The following is a 12,187-nucleotide window of genomic DNA, read 5'->3' on the forward strand; positions in this document are numbered from 1 at the left end:
ATTGGCTAATAAATTTTGTAAGTGGACACTTGTAATGTGACAAATAAAAATAAAATGTGGACACTTATAATTGGACGGAGTGAGTATAAAAAAATTGTCATATTTCTCTATGAAAGAATGATATTGAAAAAAATAAAAGTCAGACTAAACATATCATTCTTATTATCATGAGAGGGCACGCGTTGCTTATCTTTGTTACGGGAAAAAATTATATCTTGAATATATATATCTTCTCTTGATGAATCTTTGTCACAACCTTGTAAAAATATTTGAGGTTATACTACACATATTACCTCAGCGAGCTTAACAACTAGCTACTGGGCAAGATTAGAGTTTCAAACGTTTAGTCATAACCTTCATGTCTTATAAGATTCAAGATTGGCTACTTGTCAAAGAAGCAACTATAATAGAGTTAATTACACATATGCTTTCCTTGGTTTGCACTGATTTCACATTTGGTCCCTAACTTTGAAAAATTGAATCTTGCTCCCTGGAAGTTTGAATGAGTAACACTCGTGCTCCCTATGGACGTTAAGATTTCCAGTTAAGTGTGTGTAAAATCAGTATTGTAAAAATCGCTAGTCGGGAGGTGGGGACTAGCGATTAATCAGGATTAATCGGATCAGACTTTAATGTATAATTTTAAGTTTTATATATACATGCAACATTTTTATATGTAATTTTTTTAGTTTTATACATACACACACACATTTTTGCCAGAAATTGGCTGAAATCTTACCGGAGACCGCTGATTTTTTGCCAGAATTTTGCCAGAAACCACCGATTTCAGTTGGATTTGACATTGACTGATTAATAGGCCCATTAGCCTAAAATTAATCAGTGAAGTGGGGACTAGCGATTAATCGGGGATTAATTGACACCAATCGGGATTTTACAACACTGTGTAAAATTACTATTATACCCTTAAGATTTATAGTTAAATGCATGTAAAATTATGTTTAAATAGTAAGGGTATAATAGTAATTTTACACCCACTTAATTGGATAACTTAATGTCCATCTACGTTAGGGAGCACAAGTGTTACCCGTTCAAAATTTCAGGGAGCATGAATGCAATTTTTCAAAGTTAGGAATCAAACATGAAATCAGTGTAAACCACAAGAAGCATCCGTGTAATTAACTCCAAATAATATTTACATTTTTGAAAACTAGATTTTATTGTTAGGTGCTAACAAAAATGAAAAGGGTGAAGGATTTGGAGTGGACATGCAGTTGTAGATGGTTGATTGCAAGAAGCCATCGAGATGTGAAGAAGAGATGCTAAAGTTGAGTGTAAGAAGCCACAAAAACACAACATTTCATTGCATACGAGTTAATGTTGTTTCAAATAATTAAGGTCGTCAATGCAAAACACATAGTCGACATTGTTGGGAATTTCAGTTCAAGTGCTTTACTTGACGTGCAAGGTTAAGTAACAAAATTTAAGGAGTGGATAATTATAGATAATTAAATGTGCTTAGATTTAATTGTTAGTATAATTATTATGTCCTATTATTTAGCAATCCTAGTTATAGTCTAAATGTGATAGGTTAGATTATAAATACCCGTGCTTTGGGGTTAGAGATTGTAATTGATCTTGTGAAGTTTCTCAATAATAATATTCGTGTTCGTGTGCGTTTTCATGTTCAATACCTGGTACCAATTCCATTAGGCATGAAATAAGATAAAACATAACTTGTAATAAAACAATAAAAGAGAAGATGGCTTTATTTATTCAGAAATATTATTGATAATTGTATGACAAGGAACAAGATCAAGCATAAGAAATAGATGTTTTGCGAATTGGTTTCCAACCATACTTCTTAGACAGACTGTGTTATTGAAATGAAAGCAGTATCAGTTTCTCATGGTGGCTCAAAAGCCCATGCCGCCGCCCATTCCTGGAGCCACTTAACTAGCCGGTTGGCGGAGTTCAACCACAATAGCTTCAGTGGTAGTCATCAAAGAAGAGACACTACACACAGACATGAAAGCGAGTTAATAATTAGATACAATATGATCAAACCCGACACGACCCAACTATGGTTAGTTTAACTAACTAACTAACCTTGCTGCACCACCTAAGGCTGTCCTAATCACTTTCAATGGGTCAATGATTCCATTTTCCATCATATCCACATACTCACCTACATATCCAGCCAAGGGAGTACATAAACATTTCTTCATTCCAAAAGAGTTAATTACTAGTGATAATTCAAAATAAAAAAAAAAGAATAAAAATGTGATCAAACCTGTAGCTGCGTTATAACCAAGATTCGGGTCATCTTGCTCTAAAAGCTTATCAACGACATCCGAACCCTGAACTCCAGCATTAGAAGCAATTGTTTGAACCGGCATCTGCAAATAGTAGAGTTAATAAAACAAGCAACTTTTTATCTTATTTATCATATAACCATGTTAACAACTTTGTGAAATAGACAAAAACATGTTTATGGGTGACCTTTAGTGCATTTTGAATAATCTGAACGCCTGCTTTCTGATTATTATTGGTTGTTACCAGCTTATCCAAGTCTCTAGATGCATACAGAAGAGCAACACCACCGCCTGCGTAAAAATATATTTATTTTATTCATATTAATTCTTTAATAATTCATCAAGACAAAAAATGTTAACCAGTTTACCTGGAACAATTCCTTCTTCGATAGTCGCCTTTGTTGCGTTTAAAGCATCCGTAACTCTGTCTTTCTTGTCACTAACTTCAGTGTCACTAACTCCTCCAATTTGATTATGTTTTTTTAAATCATCATTTAAACATAAACAGAGGTCATTTTTAGCATAAAGAAAATACTAATTGAAAAAATGACGAGACCTCGAGTACAGCAACACCACCAGACAACTTGGCTAACCTTTCTTGTAATATCTCTCTTTCATAATCAGATGTGCTAGACCCAATTTCTGACCTTATCTATCAAGCAATCACACTTAACATTTATTTATTTTTTTGTTTAAATTTTAAAACATATTATAAAAATTTGTTTTCATGAAACTGAACTTGTGCAACTCGTGCTAGTATAGAATTCTCATCACCAGCACCATCAATCACAACAGTATCATCTTTGGATACAGTTACCTAAAACATTAACGACATTAGTTAGTTACCGGTCACTCTTAAAAGTAACGCTTGAATTGCTGTAACAAACCATTTTACAAGAGCCAAGCATGTCTAGCGTCATATTGTCAAGATCGTCAGTTATAAGCTGCAGGAAAATGCAATGCATCACATCATAAATTATCTATCAAACGTCCCGTTTACCTAAAATGACCCGGTTTTGATCTATTTATACAACATTAAAAGTTAAAACTCACCTGACCACCAGTAAGAATGGCAAGATCTTGCAAGCTTGCCTCCATATTCTTACCAAAACCAGGTGCTTTTATAGCACACACCTATAAGAGTCAGTAAACTAAGAATAATAGTTATCCATGATCAATCAAGAAGCATGTTTTGGATTAAGGCGGCCAATGCAACATTCTCCACGTCTTGAGCGACAATTAACATGGGTCTCTGACTCTAAAAAAGGTAAACAAACTCATATAACTAGTGAATTGGGTTAAGCACATTTGGGGAAAATAGTTATACTACCTGTAGTGCCAACTCTGACACTTTTTTAACCGAGCTAATGTACGAAATCTTCTTCCCACAAATTAGAACATAAGGGTTGTCTAGTTCCTGTGAACATCAATGAATATATTGTGTATTTGAATAGATAAATACAACACAACCTGTATACATATTCTAACAAAGTAATTATCACATGAACTTACACATTTTTTATTTTTTTGGTTTGTAATGAATTGTGGAGATATGTAGCCTCTGTCCAAGTTCATTCCGTTGACATGGCCTAGTTCATTATACAAGGTTTTTCCTTCCTACATTATTAGTTCACAATACAAAATTTGCCAAAGCATTAATTAAGTAAATTATTTAATCTTATTTTAAACAATTTAAATTCCTGATAATGAAGATTAAAGAGTAACTATATGCAGCTTACTTGAATTGTGATGACACCCTCTTTCCCAACTTTCTCCATAGCGTCGGCTATTAGTTCACCTATTTCACCGTCGTTTGCGAAAACTGTACCCGCCTGTTATATTATATTTAGTTACCCATCAAAAGGCGTATTTCGCATAGTATCTTTATCATTCATTATATTTAGAGGGTATAAAATCAAGAAAAAGAAAATAAAATAAGTGTTTTTGAATAAGACAGAAGTTGAGAATCATATGTGTGAGATTTTTAAAAATAAACAAAGTTTAAAGAAACATATATTACTAGTTAAATTATATAGATGGAGATAAGAGATCATGAGAGAATTGTCTAATGTTTTTATTGGAAAACATGACATTTCTAGAGTTTGAAATGGTAATAAAATCTTGAGTTAATTACACGGATGCTCTCTTAAGATTTTCCCTCCCCACATTTTAAAAATTACAATTATGCCCATCAATAGTTTGAAGTGGGACAACGGTGCTCTCTAATAAAGTTTTCTCAGTTAAGTGTGTGTAAAATGTCTCTTTTACCCTCACTTATAAAAAAATAAATACATAAAACATAAAAAGAAATCTAAGTTAGACCCATTTATAATAAAAACAAAAATTCAATTAATTAAAGACTGCATGAGATCTTCCCATCACCCTTTACCAACTTTATCTTCAACCTCCTCCACCCTTCACCAACACTCCAACAAGCATCTATATTACTTGTGAAAATAGTTGAGGATCATACTTGTAATTTTAGAAATGCGGGGAACAAACATGAAGCATCCGTGTAATTAACTCCTAGATATTATTAAGTAATCTAGATCTTAAAAGGGCATATTCAAAATATAACATATCAAATCACCAACCTGTGTGATTTCCGCAGATGTGCTTATCATGTGGGCCCCACTCTTCAAGTTTGCTAAAACTGCGTTAACCGCGATGGAAATACCTTGTGTGAGGTCCATTGCATTCGTACCAGCTGCAACCGATTTGCACGCTTCTGAGAATATTGCACTTGTAAGGACTGTTGCACAAGTAGTGCCTGAAACACAAACCATGCATATATAAAAAAGGCTGTCACATTAAAAGATTTGTTACAGTTACTAAAATTAATAATAAAGCATGCATGAATTCATCATGATAGTACGTACCATCACCAGCAACATCATTTGTAGCATTAGCAACTTGTTTCACAAGACTTGCACCGGCATTCTTGACATTATCATCAAACTCAATGCTTTCTGCAACAGTTAAACCATCTTTTGTTGCTTGCGGCGCTCCACAACTTTGTTCAATCATCACATTACGCCCCTATAACATTATTCCATGACTAATTAGCATACTCCCTCTAACCTTTAAAAAATTCAACCTCAAAACTAGCTCGCTCGGGTGGGTGACAAATTGTACAGATTTTCAGTAATCAATGTATAATGATTATAAAGTACCTTTGGACCCATAGTTACCCTCACGGCATCAGCAAGCTCTTCAACACCTTCAAGCATCAAAGCCCTAGCATCAACTCCAAATTTTATGTCTTTAGCCGTGTAATTTCCACTTGAGTTCAACCTACTTCCAATCTGATTTCGGAATGTAGAATTAGATGAGCCTAATTCCACTCTGATCACGTGGGGTGTAAATGAGCCGAGCACGAGCTCATCTTGTTTTGAGCTTTTTTTTTTCTAAAGCTCGAGATTTGCTTGTGAGCCATTTCTTTTCTTCAACCTCAACTTTAGCTCATTTATTAATTATTTATTCTTTAATTAATTTTTATATACATTTTCATTATTTTTTATGTTTGAGAAAAATCATAAACGAACTAGGTGTAGTAACTTAAACGAGCCAAGGGTTGGATTGAGCTTGGCTATGTAGTATGAATTTACTACATTGAAGTACAAAAGAGTTAAAACTTCAAAATTCACAACGCTCAAACTAAGGCTCCATGACTAAACAAGTTTTATCTAAGTCTCGGCTCAATAAGGCCCGACTCGGCTTGTTTTGAGCATTTTATCGATCCGTTTCGAGTAACTCTCAGGCAACTCTACTTGGTTGTAGTACCAATATATAGATGTATAATATAATAGAAATATATAAATAGATCGATAAATTACCTGTTGAGTCATGTTAGCAATCCTGAAAATTACAACAAATCATATCGTAAACCAATTAGTTGAAATCATTTGCATGATTGAACAAAAACAAAAATCTAACCGTTCATGAGATTAGATATATTATTAGGTAACGTTTGGTATAAAGAAATTGAAGACGGAATGGAATATATCATTCTAAATGAATGAAATTAAGCATGTTTGGTTGTCATGAAGTAATGGAATTGATTATTCCTAAAGAATGAAATTCTTTCCTTTTTTAAACATTTTCATTCTTTGGTAAAAGATTATTTTTTTCCATTCCTTCAAGGAATGGAATAGTCAACAATCATTAATATTAATATTATTATTATTATTATATGATTATTACTGTTGTATTTTTATTGTTATTGATTTGTATAATACAATGTAATATAATAATTATATTATCAACATTATTATTATTATAATTAATTTAAATTTGGTGAATTAAAAACACTTCTGTCATGCATACGTGATTCACGTTTTTACAATTATATTTATTTGGTTTGATAATGTCACCACAATAAATAGGTCCAAAAACTAGTTATTATTAATATTTGTATTATTATTATTAATATTAATTATAATATTAATAAAGTGATGAATCATTACATTCCTATATGGAAACCAAACAAGACAATGGAATAGTAATGATCAATTTCATTCCTTTGTCCATTCCATTCATCCACTCATTCAGTTACGTACTTCATACCTGTTAAAATATATATATATATATATATATTGTATCAGTTTTATATCCATCCTTTATTAATTTTCTTTTTCATTAGTTCAATTTTCTTATATTGGTTCTTATATTTTTTGTTTGAGAATAAATATGCTGGTTGCTGGGCCGAGTGGTTGCTAGTTGTTGGGCCTATTGGTTGGAAGCTGGTTTGGCTTGGAGCTTGGATGAACGGGCTTTTTTGGATGGGCTGCTATTTGTATCAGTTTAAAAGAAAAGAAAGACGGTTCAAGTTTTATGCAGTATTATTTTTTTTTCTCTCAAAAACACCAAGTTCTCTCTTAGGGTTTCACTGTGTTGGTGAAATTCAGTATTGTTCATCTGTTGATTTGAGTTCTTGTTTGTGATAATCTCAATCGCAGTTAGTTGTAATTGTTCTTGGTTCTGTTTTTCAGTTGTTTGATAAAGATTGGTCTGTTAGGGTTTGTATCGACTTATCAAATTTATAGAAGATTACGTTTGAGTTCTTGACAGGTTTTTACTTTTTCAAGGAGGTATTCCTCTTTCTTTCTGGTCCGAGTGTGTCCTAACTGCTGCATATCTTATTAACAGGACTCCATCTTCTGTGTTAGAAGGTAAAACCCCCTACGAATGTTTTTTTTGGTTTCAAACCCTCATTATCACATTTAAGGACTTTTGGATGTTTATGTTTTAGTACTGTTTTAACCGTGTCACATAAGTTTGAAAAAAGAGCTGAAAATTGTGTTTTCTTAGGATACTCATATAAAAAAAGGGTTATAAATTGTGGTGTTTAGACACTAAACAAATTATATTTTCTAGAGATGTTAAATTTTATGAAAATATATTTCCTTTTAAAGATAATATATCATTAAAAGTCTTTGATTCTAACATCGATGCTTCTGTTAATAACTTGAATTTTTTTGATCTTTATGATAATGATATTTCCAAAGTGTCCTTAAATGAATTTAGTCCCGATGATGAAATGAGGGTAACAAATGATCACTCTAGCGAGGATCAGCCACCTAGTAGCAACTCTAGGACTGTTAATGATCCAACTGGATCACATAATGCTAGTTCTGTTGATGGCTCTAGTGAGGTAGATCAGCCTAGCGTTGAAAATGAAAATAATAATAATTCTGAGGGCACCTCAAATCAGATACCTCTTAGAAGGTCAACTAGAAATCATGCTTTACCAAAAAAATTGAATGATTTTTTTATAGAAGGGAAAGTAAAATATGGATTTGAGAAAGTGGTTAACTATTCAAACTTGTCAGTTGAAAACTTGTCTTTTGTGTCTAGTTTAAACAAAACAGTTGAACCTAAATACTACCAGGAGGCTGCAACTGATCCAAACTAGATTAGTGCTATGAATGATGAAATGAGTGCTTTGTATAGAAATAATACTTGGATTCTTGTTGACTTACCCAAAGATAGAAAAGCTATTGGGTGTAAATGGGTATACAAAATTAAGTATAAAGCAAAGGGTGAAATTGATAGGTATAAGGCAAGGTTAGTCGCTAAGGGATATAGTCAAAGAGAAGGTATTGATTTTGATGAGACATTCTCTCCGGTTGTTAAGATGGCAACTGTTAGATGTGTGATTAGTTTAGCTGTTGAAAATAGTTGGCCTCTGTTTCAGTTAGATATTAACAACGCTTTTTATATGGTGATTTGCATGAAGATGTTTATATGAAACTACCTGAGGGTTATTTTTCTAAGAATGATACACGTGTTTGCAAACTTATAAAATCTTTATATGGTTTAAAGCAAGCCCCTAGAATGTGGAATGCTAAACTTGTTAGTGCATTGTTAAGTATGGGTTTTGTTCAGTCTACATGTGATTATTCCTTGTTTATTAAATCTGATAATTCTGTGTTTATTGTATTATTAGTTTATGTGGATGACATTGTGATAACCGGTAACAGTGTTAGTGCTACTGAGTCAATCAAAGAAATGTTAAGGTCAAATTTCTTGATTAAAGATTTGGGTTTACTTAAATATTTTTTGGGAATCGAAGTGTTAAAGTCTGATTTTGGGGTGTGTTTATCTCAACGAAAATATTGCATGGAGTTATTAACCGAGTATGGCATGAGTGCATGTAAACCGGTTAGTACTCCTATTGAACAAAACTATGTTGTTATGAATATGTTCAATAAAGATAAAACTTTATTAAAAAGTATCACGGGTTATCAAAAATTAATTGGTATATTGATTTACCTTTCTCATACAAGACCTGATATTTGTTATGCTGTTCAGTTTCTGAGTCAGTTTATGCATAGTCCATCTAATGCTCATTTACAATTAGCTCTAAGGTTGTTAAGATATTTAAAAGGAGCTCCTGGTTTAGGCATATTGTTCAAAAAGGGTGATACTTTTAATCTCACAGCCTTCGCTGATTCTGATTGGGCTAAGTGTCTAGATACAAGATGATCTGTCACTGGGTTTTGTGTTTTTTTGGGCCAGTCACTTATTGCTTGGAAAAGTAAGAAACAGTTAACGGTTTCGAGATCATCAGCTGAGGCTGAATACAGGGCTATGTGTGCATGTGCTGAAGAAATCATATGGATTAAAAATCTGTTAAAAGAATTAAAAGTTACTGTTTCTCTTCCAGTATCCTTGAATTGTGATAATAATGCAGCTATATCTATTGCTGCAAATCCGGTTTTTCATGACTGGACAAAACATATTGAAATTGATTTGTTTTTCTTGCGTGAAAAGATAACTTCAGGAGTTATCAAAACCGTGTCTATTCGTTCTGACAAGCAGCTTGCATATGTACTTACAAAAGGGTTATTGGTAAGTCAACATGTTTTTATGTGAAAACAGTTAGTATTATTTGATGCTTTTGAATATAAATCTGAGGGGGGATGTTAAAAAATATATATATATTGTATCAGTTTTATATCCATCCTTTATTAATTTTCTTTTTCATTAGTTCAATTTTCTTATATTGGTTCTTATATTTTTTGTTTGAGAATAAATATGCTGGTCGCTGGGCCGAGTGGTTGCTAGTTGTTGGGCCTAGTGGTTGGAAGCTGGTTTGGGCTTGGAGCTTGGATGAACGGGCTTTTTTGGATGGGCTGCTATTTGTATCAGTTTAAAAGAAAAGAAAGACGGTTCAAGTTTTATGCAGTATTATTTTTTTTTCTCTCAAAAACACCAAGTTCTCTCTTAGGGTTTCACTGTGTTGGTGAAATTCAGTATTGTTCATCTGTTGATTTGAGTTCTTGTTTGTGATAATCTCAATCGCAGTTAGTTGTAATTGTTCTTGGTTCTGTTCTTTAGTTGTTTGATAAAGATTGGTCTGTTAGGGTTTGTATCGACTTATCAAATTTATAGAAGATTACGTTTGAGTTATTGACAATACCAAACATACCCTAAATGTTTAAACTCAATTACCCAATTCATTTAAGCTCATTTTTTATTATTATTTTTTTTGCACAACCCAAATAATAACCTAATTAGATTATTTAAAAATTCAATTGTTTAAACCCAAAAAACCCTCTTTACTTAAGGACCAAGTTTTTTCTCGTCTTCTGGGAAAAAAAAACTTTAAACGATTTTTTAGGTCGGTCTATGAGAAATTGGAATGCGTAGGTTCAATGGAAAGTTATCATGTGTTTAGCTTGTAAATTAATAACCTTTTCTCTTTACTTCTTAAAAAGAAAGTAGAAAAAAATTTCAAAATGGCATAAAAGATTGAAGTGAAATGGTTTTTAGACGAGAAAAAAAAGTTAAAAGTTTCTAGGTGATAGCGGATCCTAACTTCTTTTTGTTAAAAAAAGAGAAAAGGGTATTAGTTTGTCAAAAAAATCCATGTAGTTTTTGAAAACTTCTTTTTAGAAAAAAAAATCCATAGTTTTTTAATTGCTACTACAAATTATTGATCCCTAGCTTAAGTAATTTAAATGTCAAAACCCAAAGATTTTAGTTAAACAGAAGTGGAGTTTTTGGGTTCAAATCCCACATGTGAAAAATATTAATACAACGGTTATTTTTCAAATTAAACGTTTTAAAAAAATGCATGTAATTTTTCACATACTAAAAAGAAACTTAATAGGATTTATTAAAAAAATTAAGTAAAACTTAAAAAAAATCATAACTTAACTCCTCCTGTCATGTGAAATGGAAAAAGTGAATAGTGTGGTAAAAAATGTGAAAATACTCATCAGATCTGTCACCGTAGGTTACTGTTTACTATAGCCATTTAAATGGCGAACATCTGTCAAAATGTAGGCTAGTTCTTGGTGAGTGACATGCTAGTCAAACTAGCGGATGAAATGACAGTGACTTCCGCCATTTGAAATGGCTTAAGACATGAAAATTGTCTTGCTTCCATCGTCTCAAATGGCAGTCATCATCATCATCGTACTCAGTATATCCCACCAATAGCAAAGATATGGTAGGGTCTGAGGAGGGTAAGATGTAGACAGCCTTACCTCTACCCCATAGGAATAAAGAGGCTGTTTCCGATGAGACCCCCAGCTCGATAGTAGTTTTGCATCAAGCCTTGGACATAAGGCACAAAGCACTCAATCATGGGACACCGGCTAATTAGTGCATGTACCCTTGTCTTTCAGCTATCAACGCCACCACATGATGTCTGATTAACCTTCCACCACTTTTAATGTTATTTTCACGAGATTAGTAAAATAACGTCAAAATTAGTGCAATTTCAAATGACAGAAGGTCAAAATTAATGTTATCATCTCAAATGACAGAAGTCCTGATAATCTTCCACCTTAGCCACACAAATTAACATGTTTTGCTATCATTTTAAGATCCGTCATTTGAAATGTCGGATCACCAAGAAACCTTCAACGTCTTTTCTTTCTCATAGAAACCATTTCACTAATTCATCTTTTACCATTTTCAAAAAAAATTCTTCTGTTCTTTGATTTTTGGAGACCAAAACGTTGGAGATAAAACAAAATGGCTTCTAAGGAGTGTTTTGAACACCAATGGATCGAACAGAGAGATTTGGGTTTCGAAACCAAAAATTGTCCACTGTATTGACTATCTATTTGGCCTTTTAGTGATTTCGATTTTGAATCCAAAAATTGGATTTCAAAATGAGAAGATGAAAACCATTAAAGAAAAACATGTTTGTTAGTCACTTGATAAAATAACCATGGTTGTGAGATTCTTAATTTTACCTGTCATGAAGAGGAAGCATGGTTTTTTTTTTGTCAATGGAATTGAAGTCGCACAGCAGTAGAAATAGAAAGAAAGAAGAGAGACAATGGGTTTTGTTTTGTTGGTAAGCTTTCAACTTTCAATTGTAATGTTAAGGATATATAACACGAGTAACCCCCTCCTTTTACCAACAACATTCCTTAGCAAACTCACTCAAAGCA

The 12,187-nt window shown here is 32.7% G+C and overlaps 1 pseudogene across 1 annotated transcript; it reads right to left on the reverse strand.

Moving 5' to 3' along the window:
• Positions 1-1,786: 1,786 nt before the first annotated feature.
• On the reverse strand, positions 1,787-6,121 carry LOC143620282 (chaperonin CPN60-2, mitochondrial-like; annotated as a pseudogene). The gene is made up of 16 exons (XR_013151314.1): positions 6,110-6,121; positions 5,447-5,680; positions 5,153-5,312; positions 4,868-5,043; positions 4,013-4,105; positions 3,786-3,890; positions 3,604-3,690; positions 3,453-3,531; positions 3,327-3,415; positions 3,161-3,217; positions 3,013-3,090; positions 2,834-2,925; positions 2,642-2,745; positions 2,461-2,564; positions 2,068-2,357; positions 1,787-1,974 (listed from the first exon to the last, which is right to left on the reverse strand). The product of XR_013151314.1 is annotated as a chaperonin CPN60-2, mitochondrial-like (transcript).
• Positions 6,122-12,187: the final 6,066 nt, after the last annotated feature.

This window comes from Bidens hawaiensis, unplaced genomic scaffold (assembly GCF_021521415.1).
Source record: "Bidens hawaiensis isolate Kalapana, Puna unplaced genomic scaffold, B.hawaiensis_p1.1 tig00002553_1, whole genome shotgun sequence".
Taxonomy (NCBI): domain Eukaryota; kingdom Viridiplantae; phylum Streptophyta; class Magnoliopsida; order Asterales; family Asteraceae; genus Bidens; species Bidens hawaiensis.